General features: G+C 38.8%; 1 protein-coding gene and 1 long non-coding RNA gene across 3 annotated transcripts in view; both read left to right on the forward strand.

Annotated features, from left to right (window-relative positions):
• LOC100647740 (glypican-4) overlaps positions 1-16,343 on the forward strand; it is a 147,977-nt gene that overhangs the window by 28,989 nt on the left and 102,645 nt on the right. The gene's annotated exons all lie outside the window — the stretch shown is intronic.
• On the forward strand, positions 7,604-15,333 carry LOC125385655. 2 transcript variants are annotated; one of them, XR_007225165.1, is made up of 5 exons: positions 7,604-13,080; positions 13,150-13,296; positions 13,827-14,213; positions 14,595-14,994; positions 15,086-15,333. It is a non-coding gene; the product is annotated as an uncharacterized LOC125385655 (long non-coding RNA). The 2 variants fall into 2 exon arrangements; XR_007225164.1 differs by having other exon boundaries at positions 7,605-13,296.

Consider the following 16,343-nt stretch of genomic DNA (forward strand, 5'->3'; position numbering starts at 1 on the left):
TGTCTCTATTTATTTCGCAACATATCGGATCGCACTGCTTTTCAACATTTTTACGCGATCGTTTATTCTTTTTGTTTTTTTGCCATTTCGAATCGGACGGTACATCGAAATCGCTATTGTGATTTACGTAAACGTATGGTTCCAAGACCAAAAAAAGGGAGCTCCTATGAACGCCAATCACTGACGAGGCACACAAATTAGCGTTTTATGTGATTTAATGCGTGCAACCATTAATCACACTGCGATGTGTAAACGTGAGATATAAATATAAATACTAAATAAATAACGTAGAAATGATAATTAAAGTCTCTTTGATATATTCGCAAATTTTCACGTGAAAATCTTCGTACGTAACGCAATTATTAACATTTATTTCCCGTCATCCCAAATCGTTCTGAATTCCTTGTCATTTTAATATACCGTCAAAGGATTAAAAAATTGACGCTTGTCGTGTGAAATGTTCGTAAAATTAAATCCTTTTTTTTTTTGATACTAAACAAGATGCGAGAAACAGATAATATTTTTCTACGAAATAATCTTCATAAAGTAGAACTTTTTATACTATACTTTGCCTTTACTGTTTTATTCAATTTTTTGTTTATTCTCTATCGAACATCTTCTTCGATTCTCCCTTCTAAAGAGAGCCTCGTTCCTTATACCATTCGTATGAAGTTCTTTCGAATCGCAATTTCTAATTTTATTCATTCCATCGTCGCGCCGTTTCCTTTGCATTAATTAAAACTGTCGCGTCGTTTCGTCTTTCCAACTTCTTCTCGAAGGTTTCCGGTGGTAATCGGAAACGCGTATCACGGGGAATATTCTAGCAAGAAGTCTCCTCGATCGAACAGCACTCGAACGAGCAGTAGATATTAGACGTTCGATCGTGCACTTAAATTCCTCTCTCGTGTTACGCGGAACTTTGAACGATCGTTGAACGCCTCGATTGGTTCGCAGATTAAAACGTTAAACGGCCGAACAGAATCTTGTTGAAAATACTCACTCGGATGTTATGTACAAGAAGAACCTTCTTTTGCTCGTATTCCTTTATACTTCATTCAAATCATTATCGTTTTGTACTTACGAGTTTCTTTGCCTCGTTCCTTTATCGAATTTCCCTCATTTCATTTATCTTTGAAATCTGTTTAAGTCGTTCTTTCACGAGATCGCTTTGCGTTTTACTTCTTGGTCTTTCATCGTTTCTCAGGTTTTCTTTCTTCCCTTATCGTATTCTTAATCTATTTTTCATTTATCGGTAGATTATATTTATATTTAACTGGCAGATAAATTATAACGATACTCGAAAGAATTTTATTTTACGCGGTACACGTAAATATTTATAAAAAATGTCTACGATCTTGAAATTAAAAATTAACAAGGACGAATCAATTTTAAGCCTATCGACTTTGATTTTTTTCAAATAAAAAAATATCCTACAATTTATCTTCAGCCAGATTCAATCGATCCATTAAAACAATCGAGTTTCGTATTTTGTCTAAGTTGTTAGGAATCCACGTGAGACGAATTAACGGGTTTTCTCGGTTTAACGGGTTAAGTAGGATTTTGCAGTGTAAAAAGGAAGTTTGTCTTCTTAATTGTACAAATATACCGCGCAAATATACCGTCTCGATCTTCAATTAATCTCGTTTCAAACGATCTAAGTCTCGTAAGACCTCTCCACGGCCCTGTAACTGCGCTTCTCCCTTCCCCGGAATTCCTAGTACGCTCTACGAAACTCGACGGACCCGTTCACGCTGGAACTTAATTGCATTTTCGTGACGCACGCGTACATTCCTCGAACGAGGGTCGATCGACGGTCAGAACGCTACTTTTTTTGACAGTATGCAGATTTTCATATTAACCGCGTACGTACGTGGAAACCGTTTTTCGAAAGTTTCCAAGAGAAGATCAAAGGTAATGCTGTTAGATTGTCCGAAAAGTGTCTTTCTTTCGCAGTCCTTTTTTTACAACGATGCATTTTTGTACAAACATGAAACCTAATCTGTCGAACGTCGTGATCTTTATTTTGATAGAACAAAATGGATCATACGTAATTCGATAAAATAATATAAAACGGAAAATATGCATCCATTAGTTCTTTATGAAACGAAAGAAACTTTTCGGACGACCTAATACAAAGTGTTTCTAAAAAAGAGAGAGTACAACTGAAAAGATTCACGCCAGTTTCACATTTCAAAATCAATCAAAAATATAAGAAATACAAAAATTACCTTTAGGGAAATTAAAGCGCATCATTTTAACTCTGTTAAAATCTAATTACGTTTTACCGAACAGTTTTTGTTATAATTCCGAAAACATAACAAAAACGCGTAGATGGGCATACAGTCTTTGGACGAAATTAAATCAGGTGTCCAATTAAATATCTATGGACGACCATGTAAATAAAAGAATCGAGGGAAAAAATTGCTCTGCAAAAATCAACAGGCTAACGCAAAAGTATTAGACAACATATTTCCCGATATCTCCCAAAGGAACGAAAGCAAAAGCTTACCAAAAGTGTAAGTAGAAAAATGTGAAAGTAAAAATCGACGGAATGACAATAGGCGGAAGTGAGAGGAAGGAGCGATCGTTCCCTTCTTTCCAGGATATTCGTTCGCGTGAAACGCGTTCGGGTTCCGAAGTTGTTCGCGTACCTGTATGCTGACTCGGTGCCATGGCATTCCTGGAGTCTCGTTCGCTCGGTAATTATGAGATATTAGCCGGTAATTTATAGCCGTCTCAGGGTCCTTCTCAAAGGCAGCAGGCTCTCGTCGCGATCCTCTGCCTTCTTCCCCTTTTCTCGACCGCTCCCCTCCATATCGAAGAATGGCGTTCGAACCGGAGGAACGTTCCTCGCCTCCTTGAATCCTCCAGGGTCCAGAAGGTCAGCCATTGCATTCATTCTTTTCCCTTTCCTTTCTTTTCTTCTTTTCTTTTTTTTTTACTCCTCGTGTTCTTTCGTCTTTACCTTTCGCCTCTCGTTGCTCGTTTCTCTTTTTTGCTCATCGCTGATTCTTGTCCCCGCGCGTCTCCGACAATTACTTTTTCTTTTTCTCGTTCGAGTCATCGTAGAGAATGAGAGTCGCGGAACGGACCACCTACGACCGGAAGTAACAAACGTAGGTACGATTAGCATTCCTCGCGGATGAGTAATAAGGCTGGCAGATTAGTCGGGGAAGGTTTAGTCGAGAATCGATGATTAATCACGGGCTTCCGGACGATGATTTCGTATTCTGGTTGATTCGATCAAGCGGTAGGGAAATGCGCGTACAACTTCGACGAACAACCCGATAGAATTTCTATTTCGCGTTGGAAGATATCGATTCTCAAATTAACAGATAGAACTACTTGCGTTCCGTGCTTGCGTTTCGTTTGATTTGGGTCTGCAGGAACGTGGAACGACGAAGGAAATTGATGAGATTGCAGAATCTTACGAAGCTTTCCTAAGCTTCTTAACTGAGAAATTTTTCAGCCAGTTAGAATCAGCGCTGAATGTCTGAATGATTTGTTACATTTGTAAAGAGGTCCTATGTCTCTTTAAACTTTAAACATCGGGAAAATTTTTAAATAGGTGTTCTTTTTATAGAGCTTCTTGTCCTTCTCTCTCGAAATTAAGAAATAAATAATGACCTAAAGGTGGTTGATTATTTAACATCGCTGCGATCCATTACCAGATCTAAATTCTACCGCGTTCGAGAACGTCGGAGTCTAGAAACAAGAATTGCACCATGATAATTATTACGAATGTCGAATTCCTCGAATCAAAATAAACCTTTGCAAGATAATAGCGTTATCATCGCATGTTACGAGATTCTAAAAGAATACACGCGAATTCCTAATGCGATTTTTCTGTTCGCTCTATCGCTATGTTAACGCTAGAAATACCACACCAGTTAAATTGACTGGTTTTACAATTTCATTTTAAAATTCCTACTTTATGTTATATTTTTTTCCGCAATGATGTAATGATTTTCGCAACGACAACTAAAAGAATAATATAATGAATTTTATTTTGTCTTTTATGCATTTAAACTCAAAATAATTTTCTATCAAGACTACTTGTACCAATACCAGTGAAAATGACTGGTACTTGTCAAAGTGTAAAAGGGTTCTGTAATCTGTTTATCGAACCCCAATTAATCAGTTTCCTCGTTTTGTACAACTTGCCACACGTTTTTCACATTTTTATTGCGTATCATTCAATATGATATCAGTTATCAGGAAAATTCCAAATCGATCGCTAGATGCTAACGCTAGAAATTACCACAGAAGTCAAAATGACATATTCTACAATTTTATAAACGTGTCAACCCTCTTTTAGGGATCCCAGATGGATTAATAATACCAAAAATCTATTTCGTAACATGGAATTGCTTCTGTAAGAAAGTAATAAATCAATAAATATAGAAATACTCTATTATTACGTATTTCTGAAGACCAGTCATTTTCACTGGTTTTGGTAGAAATAGCTTCGTGTTAATTATCGGTAGTTCTACTGTTAATAATACGAATGTTTCTCTCTTTTTAGGTAAGTTCCCCGAGTAACCTTCTAAACTAGGGGAAATAATCGGCGATCTTTCCAGAAGGGAAGAAGATGGATAGGGTAAAAGGCTTGTATATTCTATGTTCTTTTCTATTTATCGAAGACTGTAGCTTTGAGAGAGAAAATAACGCTGGCGATCAGGGTGAACCGCAGGTAAAGATTCGCAAACATGATTTTCCATTCGCAAACAGGGAGATTCGTTCTTGTTACCCCGTGTTAAGCGTTTACCGTAGTGTACCCTCTTTCTTTGTAGAAAGATTACCCAAGCTTAGTTCTATCGATATTTCTTTTTGTTTTCTAACATTTGAAAGGAAGATCGTGGATTAGGAATACCATATAGCGATAAGAAACAGGTGTTTAGTTTTTTTTTTTTTTTGAAGAAAACAAAGAAGACCAAGCAAGTTAAATATTTGGGAATCGATGTTCAAAGGTAGAAGTTTGTGTTTGTATTTTGTGGTTTTCTGAACAAGACAGTGTAAAGGAAATTTGTTTGAAGTAACAGTTCCTTCACCCAAAAAATTAGCTGTACTTTATGTCGTGCAGATAAAATCCCCATATAGGCACAGGCATCTTCAGGCAGATAAATGTTCGAAGATAGAAGTTTGTGTTTGTATTTTGTGGTTTTCGGAACAGGACAGTGTAAAGGAAATTTGTCTGAAGTAACAGTTCCTTCGCCCAAAAAATTAGCTATACTTTACGTCGTGCAGATAAAATCCTCATATATAGGCACAGGCATCTTCAGGCAGATAAATGTACGAAATGTTCCGTGGTTCCGTGAACGAAAAAGATATTTCGAAGAAAAGGTTGTATTCAAAAAGTTAGCTGGATATCTTTATGAAAAATTGAAGTCTCCTTCGAATCTTGAAATCTCTCATAATTTTAGACTTTGAAATTTCCTTGCCATAAAATTCGTTACTGTAATGTCTCTTTACGCTTAGAAACTTTTTTAAATTGTTGAAATGGTTACTCGAGAAAACGCACTTATTTAAAGGACTCGCGAGAAAGCCAATCAGTAACTCAGCGAATTATATAAGTCGAAGAAACGCCGAGATAAGCAATGAAACAACACGAAGGAACGATGAATCGAGAGATAGTGAGTCGTAGTGAACATTAAAAGGAAAATAAAAGAAAGTGACTGTAATCTCCAGTTAATTACGTATATGCAAACTGTTCCGATGAAAAAGTGTCTCGGACTAATGAATCTGTAGAATTACGATTCTAAATATCATCGAATAGTTCATCGGGTCGAGAGGACAGACAAAAAGAATGATTCCGCACCCTCGACGCTCGAACGTATTCCTCCGAGCAATAAATCTGATAAGAGGTATCGAACTGGCGTGATTGTTTATCAGGCAGTTGTTTAAAGTATACGAGCCATTGTCCGATTAGGATGCCAAGTGGACAAGGATTATTTGGAGGGCAAACGCAATTTCGTAAAACGATATCTCTTTCGCGTTCGACCAAATATATATTTTCGCACTTTGGATGGATAATTCGAGTTCTTATCTTTCTTTTACGAAAATTCGAAAAGAGAGCGAGAATCGAAATAGGGAAAGAAATTGAAGGAGAGACACGAAAAGAAGAGAAAGATTTTGTAAGCGTCGCGCGAAATTGTTAGCTTGCTATATGGTTTGATTTATGTCGCGATGAAAGTATAAAATATAGCAATTGCATAACAGCTTGCAAACTATACGTATACGAAGAGACGTAAGGGAAATTTATAGGAATTAATATTTTTAGACTTCTACAACGTTGATATTCGACAAGAGGTGTAATTGTTCGTAATTTAGAATTCTCAGGAAATTCGATCCAGATTCACTGGGAATGCTATTAGCGTCAGAGTTAAAAGTGGAATGATTTCCTACTTCATGACATGACAGTTCGAACTTTGGTCTATCCAGATGAATATTACCCCTGTAATCACTTAGATGTTAATTGGACGTTAGTTCGTTTTAAATTCCTTGTATTCTCTACACTCCGACTTTGTCAATTTTAATTAATTTCAAGATTAACAACCCCAATTGTGCCTAGAAAATCCGCGGATTTGAATGGCAAATCGGACAGAAGACACGTCTGAATGTTTCTGGATCATCGAAATGATTATTCACGTCCGGTTTCGCGATAAACAAGTTCGTCGAATCGAGACCGGAGACGGCGAATATCACGGATCGGAATTTTTGTCTCGATTACAGAGGATTTAATTATCGCGACAATAAATATCTCTCTCTCTCTCTCTCTCTCTCTTTCTCTCTCTCGATGCACGGCCTGTCGTGTAAATGCACGAAATACCCGGTTGCGTAAACGCTGTTAAATATTTACGGTGCGCGTATTTAATTAATTGCTACGCTCTCTGGCTGGTGATGGTTGCGTTTAAGCGCGCCGATTTAAATATCAACGATAAATTTTTTGTTTTTAATTCGTACAAATGGATTTTCATCGCTCACGGGGACCACCGTGCCTGTCATATCTTTTTCAAATCAAAATATTTATTCGGATAATGATGGAAAAAGAAAATTCCCGGTTCATGTGGATGGGGAAAATTGATCGTGAAATAATGATACGATACTTTGGTTGGTGTCCGACGTATATTACAACCATACCGACCATATTACAACACCTACTCGTTATATTTATTGGGAAGCTCTAACAAATCTCACTTTATTTGGTATTTTATTACGAGATGCGTGTAATGCGAAAGAAAATTTATGATAAAACAATTGGAAAGTAAAAGCGGCGAGAAACATTCGATTTATACTATAACTAGAGATTTAATTATTACGATTTATAAATATCGATAGATGCGATACTTATGGTTGCCAGTGTATACGACGATCTGTATCTTTGGGACGCGTGAATTGGCGAATCTAAGATTCCGATATTTCTGATGCATCGCCTTGTTTCGCGACACCCAGTCAATGTTATTTTGTTCAGTCACCGGTGTCACTCGGAAAAATATCCGAAAAGTATCTTTCTTTCGCAAACGTGTTTTTTACAACAGTGCACCGTCGTACGAACGTGAAAGCAAGTCTGTGAAATGTCGCGGTGTTTATCTCAACAGAACAAAATCGATCGTACGTAATTCGACAAAATAATATAAAACAAAAGACCTTGTGCGTCTATTCTTTCCTCATAAAACGAAAGAAACTTTTCCGACAATCTAATACTATACTAAACTTCTTAACTTCGTCTATAACTTCATACGTATAAGATTAACGAACGTGGAACAGATATTCGCTGCTATTTCTGATTAAAGTGTCCTTCGTAATATTCGAGGAGAACGCGTTTTGTTTCGCGTTACTTTGCTACCGGTGCGTAGGCTCCGCGACCTAATTAAAACGTATCGAATTCGCACGTGTAATTAAAACATAATACGACGCCGTGCGTGATGGTGGTCCTCGTTAATGAAAGAGCTTTGCCTGGTTGAACAAGGGTAATTAGCGAATTCGTTGCATCGGAGAGGGACAGGGTCTCGGGCAATAATATCGAGCCGAGGATCGAAACCGGCCGATGCATTGTAACGTTATCACTTAATTGAAGGGTTTTCGGAGACGTGCGAGGCCTCGTTAAATCAACGAGGGGGTTTATCGTGTACAGTGCCGCGTCGAGCTGCTCCTTTTTCGTTACGTTTTTCGAGGCATCGGTAATTAGCCGATCTCCGGTTTCGATGGAGTGGAGCCGAGAAATTTTCAAACTCCTTGTTTGTTGACGGACCCTTTGTCGAGATTAATTGCGGAGGTTAATCCATGGTTCTTATCATAATGAAATTAAAAGCCAACGTCTGACTGGAAAGAATTTTCAATTTTCGATTAAAGGTAAGTTCAAGCTGATAACCTATTGTTCTTTAATTCTCACTTGGATTATTTAATAAGAAAAATGATAACTTCTCATTCGTCAATCTACAATGTGTTCACACAGTTATTGGTCAGCGTTTTTCTCGTAAACGGTACGCGTACGAGAAATATGAAAGAACAAAAAAGTTTCATCGTTTCTTCTCACTAACGCAATACCGTTTATATAAACTTGCTGCGGTCGCAATATTTCCTGAGAAACGGGCAGGTACGCTTCTAATTCCTCGTTATCTGAGAAGAACGGATTATCTAAGGAGAACGGATTACCTGAGAATGCTGTGAAAATGGTGGCCGTATATTTGCTTGGCCAGAGTAGAAGCTTGATAGAAACGTTTACTGTATAAGCAATTGTATTTGCTTTCTTATCTTATATCTTTTCATTTCCGGTGTCAAATTGATCGAAATTAGATAAGATTGCGGCAGAGTCCTTTAAGTACTTTCTCGTATCTACTATGCTTGTTCTTCAATATCGTTTTAATACGAGCAAGGGAACAATGGCCGAGAGTATCCCAAGTATTATGTAAATCCAGCGTCTTATAGCTTTTTTCTCTGGTCGGCTTTGCCCCGCAATTTTCGACCATTGTTCCAACTTCGGGCTATACCTTATTCGTCTTCCGCCTCCCTTCTCATCTCTTTATCCGGAATTTCTTACTCTCTTCTCCGCTTTCTCTCTCTCTTTTTTTTGTATTTTATTCTTCCTCGTCTTCTGTATCTGTTTCAGCGTGATCGTGCATCCGCTCAGGTCCCTTTCCTGCTCCGTTTCGTTTCTCGTTGATGCTCGTTTTTCTTTAATAACCATCGTCTACCAAGCGGCAGGGTAGTCGCGTTTCTTTATTTATTTCTTACTAACGCTCCACCAGGGAAAGGTTTTCCTACTCTCGCCTACATTTCTAATTTATACACTCGCTTCCTGCGTTTCACCGGCTGGATTATACTTTTATTCGAACGACTCGAGCCCTTTTCCATTTCCGTCTATCAATGTTGCATCGAAGAAGCTTCGACGATCATGTTGCTTCGCCTTTTTCACCGCACCTCTGGCCAGACGTGTTATATTATACGTATAACGAAGAGAAAAGTAACAGACAAACGAACGAAAGGCTCAATTCCCAACGTCTTTCCATTGGACGCCGTGTGAGGATCGATGCGAGGATCGAGGCTCTCTGGCGGAAATAAAACATTTTGTCGGATCATCGAACGGATTCGGCTGGGAAACGAGTAGAAAACGAGAGTGGGACTGCTGAATGGCGGAAGTGGCGCTGCTTGTTTTTTCACGGAGCCAGCCGGCTGTCAGTTTTGTGGGGCCGAAATAACAATGAAACTAATGAATGGACTTCCTCCAACGCCGCAATTAATGTAACTCAGCCCTTCTGAATAGCCATTTAAATTGATCCGCCGGAGGTAGGCGCGAGGTGTATGCCGATGAAATTCGTTTCGTTTTATACGTATCTACTACGTGATGTTAAAAGCTTTGTCCGCCTTCCTATCTTGCCTTCTCTTCGTTCTTTTCGCGGGTCGATAAACGTTACCAGCTGATTCACGAGGGCGTAAAATTCCTCGCTGAAGATTATTCAAATTCTTTACGAACATTTTTATGCCGTATCGAAATTTATTCCTCCACGCACGATGCTCTACTTCTTTAACAGGTTCTTCGCCACGTCACCCATATCTATGTGACGGGTATACTTCCGTGGGGCAACGTCATCCAAGTATGGATGACGCTCTTGATCGAGTCAATTAAATATAGGATATTAGATAAAGGATATACAACATAAAAATATTAAAAACACATTATACCATATTTTTTATTGATTTATATTCTGGATAAAATATTACATTATGCTATATCGCATGGTAATTGTTAAAATATTCCAAACACACTTGTAAACTTCGTCATCACTACTCTCCTCACTTTCAAATATATTTTCACGTTGTTTACTGGACATTTTGAGGATGAAGGAATCACTGATGTACGCCTCACAAGTATGCTTCCCGACTAAATGAAAGATCTGAGATATCTGCCATGAGATCCCTCGGAATACTCTACTTATTGTTTTCTCCGTTTCAGAACTAAATAATTTTTCCTTTGCAATGAATCGAAGCCGATAAACAATGAATTCCGGTTTGTCGCTCCATTTACGTTCTGCGTACCGGCGGTCGGATTTGGGTCCCGCAGGAAACTTAGCCTAATCACGCTGAGCAACGAACGTGTTAAGTTGGTTAAATTATTTATTATTACGCGGTTCATTTTTTCCATATAAATAACGTTACGAAGCTTCCTAGCGATCAATTCGAAAGCGCGAAACGCAATGGGGAAGAAAGTGAAAAAAAAAGATGGAGAAAATTTCACATCTGGATCGAACGCATTTACAGATCGACGCGTCGCGACGCGGACGAAACTCGGCAAATCCGGGCCCCTGATTCGATTCGGAATTTCTTCCGGCTGTCGCACACGACGGCCGCATTTTCCCCGATTCGACGATCGCATTCGTTTAGCACTCGAATTGTTCTCAATTAGTTTATGCACGCTCGCGATTCTGAGCAATTCCGCGCGCGTGCACGCGCTTTACGCTTACGATCGCTATCAGCGTTGCGTGCTTCGATTTTTTCCCTAGTTTCCTTTTTCAACGACCCAGCGGCAAACTGTTGAACTTTCAACATTCTTTTTCCTATCGTCAAAAGGAATTAAGAATCTGCGCGCGTACGTACATAGGTGAAAATCAATACACGTTTCATGGAAAAATATTACTACTTGATTTAAGAATATCAAGAGCAGCGTTGATTTTCCCTTAATAAAATTACGCGAATTATAACAAGTCGCTTTGTAATATTTTCACGTGTATCGATTTTCACCTACGTACGTAAGCGCGGAAATTCTTAATTTCTTTGACGATATGAAAAAAAATGTGGGAAGTTCAACGGTTCTCCTTAGAATAGATAGCAGATTCTAAAGGAAATCATACGTCTCCACGATTTAAATTTCCACGATTAATCAAATACGACGAAGATATCGATGCAAATTTATATTGCTATGCGTATCGTTAAAAAACTAGACGTATGATTGTTTCACTTGTTAAATATGGTAACGGTACGGCTATTTTCTGTATAATTACGTTCTGCGCATGTTTCCACTGAAAATTCCCCGCAAACGCATAAAAATCCGCGCTGTAATTACCATACTTATTCTCTTACTTACGCGCTAATCCACGATAATTCTCAATTGCGGATTCAAAATTTACTTCGTAACTTTATTCCGCCGACTTGTTCGTCGGAATCAATTTTCACAGACGTCTTAGCTGCCGGGACGTAGCTTCGTAGCCATGCTCGTGCAATTTAATGTATCGTTAGGCACGGTAATAAACGATAAACGTGGTAGAATATGCCGCCAGTTTACCAGCAGAGTGTTCCACCGGCATAGAATCGAGGTGATTATGTTCGGCTCCCGAGGGACGCGTCGCCTAAACGACCGCTTCGTGCCGCTATCGTTCTCTGCTATCCACGTCGTTTGCCTTTGATAACTCTTTTACAGTCTGACTTTATTATCCGAATAGGAAGCCGGTAAGATCGACGAGTAATTCGCGCGCATTTAGCTCGCTGCTTGTCGCGTGGGAAAAGAAGCGAATAAAAAAGAAAAGGAGGTACGAGACGACAAAAGGAGAGAAAGGGAGGAACAGGGGGGATTTATCGGAGATGGTAAAAACTAGGCTTCTCTGGTGGCGATGTTCAAATATTTGAGGGGAAAAATTTATGTCCCGGACCGCGGGTTTCCTTTTAAAGGCACCGCGACGACGAGAGTGGAAAGTTTAATTACACGGGAACACGTCTTCGTGGTGTTCCCTTTGCGGTGTTCGTGGCTTGAAAGTCGGCCGAGGACCAAGTTTAGGCTGTTCGCTGAACATTTTCTTTAAAAGTTACCGCGGACTCGTTGGTAGCGTTGCTTCAAGTTAGACGTGTCCCTTGGTCGATTGATAGCGCATATCGTCGGAATCGTAGCTGTTTCTGCAGATCTATGTTATACAAGTAGATTATACGCATATTGATCGCAGACAAATTGAAACGTGAATTAAATATAAATCTAGCGATCGTAGAATTAAGAAATGAATTTATTATTCAGATATCGGTCTCCTATGGTTCGTCATTTAAACTGGTAGAATGGCATAATGTATAACGTGCATGTATAATGTGTAAAGTTAGAGACGGTGAATAAATAATAAAAATATTATTAGATCATACAGATATGCTTATACGAATATGTTTTAACATTCTAAAATTTCACAGTAACTTTACTTGGATAATTTGAGGCTTTTGGGACGAGGTATTAATTCAAATATTCCATCCGGTAAGTTTCTCGTGTCTCTTACCTTTTAAATAAAGTTGTATTGTATAGTCTGTTACAGAATAGCGACTAAATATTTTCAATCGAATAAGAGGAAGCAAAGGTGGCAAACTTCGATTTTCTTCAATTTCGAGGAAATAAAACATTTGAATTGAAATGGTTAGAGAGATGGTAGAATTCAAGATGTAGAAACAGGCATAGTTTCCATGCTAAATGTTATTTTCCGTTACCAACTCGTCGAATTAAACTATACTAAAACTTGAACAAAAGATTCATAGACGTCATTTGATTCCTTTATCTTCATCTTGAGAACGAAACGGTACGATATTATTCGGAAGAATTCAGAGACATCGTTTCTGGTAAGAAACAAACGTCAGCAAGTTAAACGCAATCTTCAAGCGTCGCTTATTCACCGATGAATCCAACAGGAAGAGAATGGAGTGGAATTCACGAACGTTAACGTAGAAATAACCACGAGACGTTGGTCGACTTTAGCTTCGTAGCAAACTAGTTAGCGAACTTGAGGTTGTTCGACGATTGTTAAGGCGTACAAAACGTCTCACACAACCTGAACGGTATAGCCTGGCTGCTTCTCACTTGTTGAAATTCCAGAGGAACGCCAGTCGCCATAAACCTTCTCTCGAATACGTTATCCTTGATCCACAAAAGCGTTTTCACGATAAAGCGTTTGATCTTCCGCCATGGAAGCGGTGGTATCACCTTTAACTGATCGATGCTGAAATTACCGCCGTGAAGCCTCTTTTTCCACGATACTTTGCAACTTTGAAATCGCGTCGTGAAATTTAAATTTTGCTCCGTGTATTTGTTCGCCGAGTTGTTTGAATTGTGCAGATACTTTTAATTATTCGTCTCGATTCGAGGAACAACTGCGATAAATTTATCGACATTGTTACGCTACAAAGATTTGTTACAAAGAAGAATGTATGGACATGGATAAATTGAGCAGTTTATCGGACTTCTTTATTTTAACAAGAACAATCGCTTAATTGGACATGGATTCTTACGAAACACTTGTCACCTATATTTATGTTGTAAATAGTCGGTTGATTTGTAACAAAACATGACTTTCGAATTAATTTTTCAGGCAGATGATTCTAAGGCAGTTTTATCGTACGACAGTGAAAAAAAGCAAACGAAAGATTTGTTAAACAACAGTTCGACGGTGACATTCTGCGTCGTTGACGTTTTAAATGAAGACCAAAGATGAAACGTCTAACGAAACGCTTTAAAAGCCAACCATCCATTCATTCTGACGTTGAGGAAGAGGTATCCGGATGAAGAATAGGATCGTGGTGAGAGTAGAGCATTAAACGTGGCATTAAGCCAGCGATCGCTTCATCGGACAGAGCGAACAGGCTGCTACAGGCAGTATAATGAATCATTAATGTCCAGTTATCGCTGAAATCGATCGCGAGAAGCGACGAATTCAACCAGCTAAAAACCAGGAATAAAGGCCAGTCTCCTTTCTCGAGTATGCAAATAAAAATAATAATTATGAAGATCATAGTTCATTTTCTACTATCACAATATACGTATACTATAATAATTAATATCTCGAATAAATTACTGACGAGTATTCTTATAAAATCGTAGTTCTTCTTTCTCTTTTGTAAGATCTTTCGCTAAGAAAGTTTGTTATATTAAAAAAAATTTTTTAGGGATACATTTAAATTATTGAAAATTGCTAAAGCGTTATTTTAATACTAAACCAACAAATTTTGTCCTATTGCAAGGATAATTATACGGGGTGGTGGAAGTTTGTGAATTCGCTAATTTTATTAGTTAGTAGCTAAATCATCGCGCATGAGGGCTCAAAAGTTTATTGTACGCGGTATGTTTTGTTAATTAACAGCGCAAGATTCCAAATCTCAGAGCAAACAACACGACGAAAAAATATCCCGAAAGACGAAGTTGGAGTTTGTCATTCAACAGCAGTATCGTCGATGATTAATGCCTTTGAAAATGTCCCCAAAAACTAGACCAACCCTCCAACCTTCGCTATGTCCCGGCTTCGAAAGTCAAAGCCGAAGGGAGACGTTGTGTCCAAGGAAACGAAGAAAAATGCGAGGAAAGCGAGGGACAGTGGGATATGTATGAGGTGGACGGCTAAAAGGAAGGGGAAAAGAAAGGGAGATCCATTATCGTCGTTGATGACGCGACTCGGTATGGAGGAGAAACGTAAAAGCTAGAAGCGTTGGTTAAATTTGATTTAAAATAAAAATAAGGAATAACAGGCAGAAACGGTGTGCTGCGTAAGTTTCAATTAATTAATTATTTTTATTTGAAAAGTAATTTACGGAAGTTATTTCATTTTGTCGAGATCAATTCAATTTCTATTCTTAGGTGCAACGATTTTAAATAGAATAACGCAATTTAAAAATAGTTTAATTCGTTATAAATAAAGGTGTACCTCCCCTATGCTCCGATTATAAATAACAAAACAAGCACTTTATTCCTGGAACTAAACGGTATCTCCACTGTGGATTGTTGTTATTTCAGTATTAATTTAAATATTAATAAACTCATTTTGTAATTTTGTACGGCTCTGATATAGTTGACACGATAGAAATAAAAATTATTATTTCAAGAAACATGAATTTTAAATTAAAGAAATGGAATAAAAAGAGTTGTATCCAAATAATGAAACATTTCCAAGACTATCTTCTTTGAACAAACTACGTTATAATTAATTTGAAATAAGCACGAGCCAAATGACGTGTCATTTAAATAGTCATTTTCCGAATATTATCTCTACTGACCACACACGGATAACTGTGCGAGCTAGAGAGAGAAATGGGTAGAAGAACAGCGCGATTCGTCCCAGCAAAGCGGAAAAGAGAACGGTGGAAGAGGGTTGAGGGGTGAAAGGGAAGAAGGAAGGAAGGACAGAAAGACGCGGAGGAGACCGGATTCCTCTTTGGTCTCCGTTTTACCCTCCTCGTTGCCCCGGCTGCATTCCTCGGCCCGTTTCAACCTGCCTGCTGGCCGCCGCCAGTTTAACCTGCAGCCCAACACACTATTATGTCTGACCCGAGGCGCTCCCACATTTAACTACACGTTTCGTCTGACTGGGCTTCGCGTGTGGAGGCACAGAGGTGTTTGTGGAAGGGTGGCCAACGAAGGAACGCGGACCCCCGAAACGACGCGACGTAGGGCTGCCGACAATGACTCCGAGTCAATAGGAGCCCAGCTTTTGAACCCGCGACCGCGACTGCCTGGTTATGTTTTAATCGCCGACGTTTTTGCGATCAGACGATGGCCTCCTTTTCCTCTCTAGGGAGGTTTCGCTGCCGGGCTGGTTAGCTTTTATGGCTTTTTGATATACGTTCGTTTAATGGTTTATTGGACCTTCGTTTAGGATTTCTTTCTTCTTTTTTCTTTTTTCGAGGAACGAAACTTAGGCTTTGAAAGTTTGAAAATTCTGAAGGTTCTAGACGTAATTAGCGAAATTGAATTTTTCTTCGCGATCTTTTACGAGCAATGTTTAGGTAGATTTTTATTTGGTTCGAGGTTTGAGGATTTTAGATATTTTACAGGTTCTGAAATGGTTTCTTCCAAGGAGGTAGATGTTAGCTCGGATACGTGTTTCGCTACGTGATAT

This window comes from Bombus terrestris, chromosome 9, assembly GCF_910591885.1.
Source record: "Bombus terrestris chromosome 9, iyBomTerr1.2, whole genome shotgun sequence".
Taxonomy (NCBI): domain Eukaryota; kingdom Metazoa; phylum Arthropoda; class Insecta; order Hymenoptera; family Apidae; genus Bombus; species Bombus terrestris.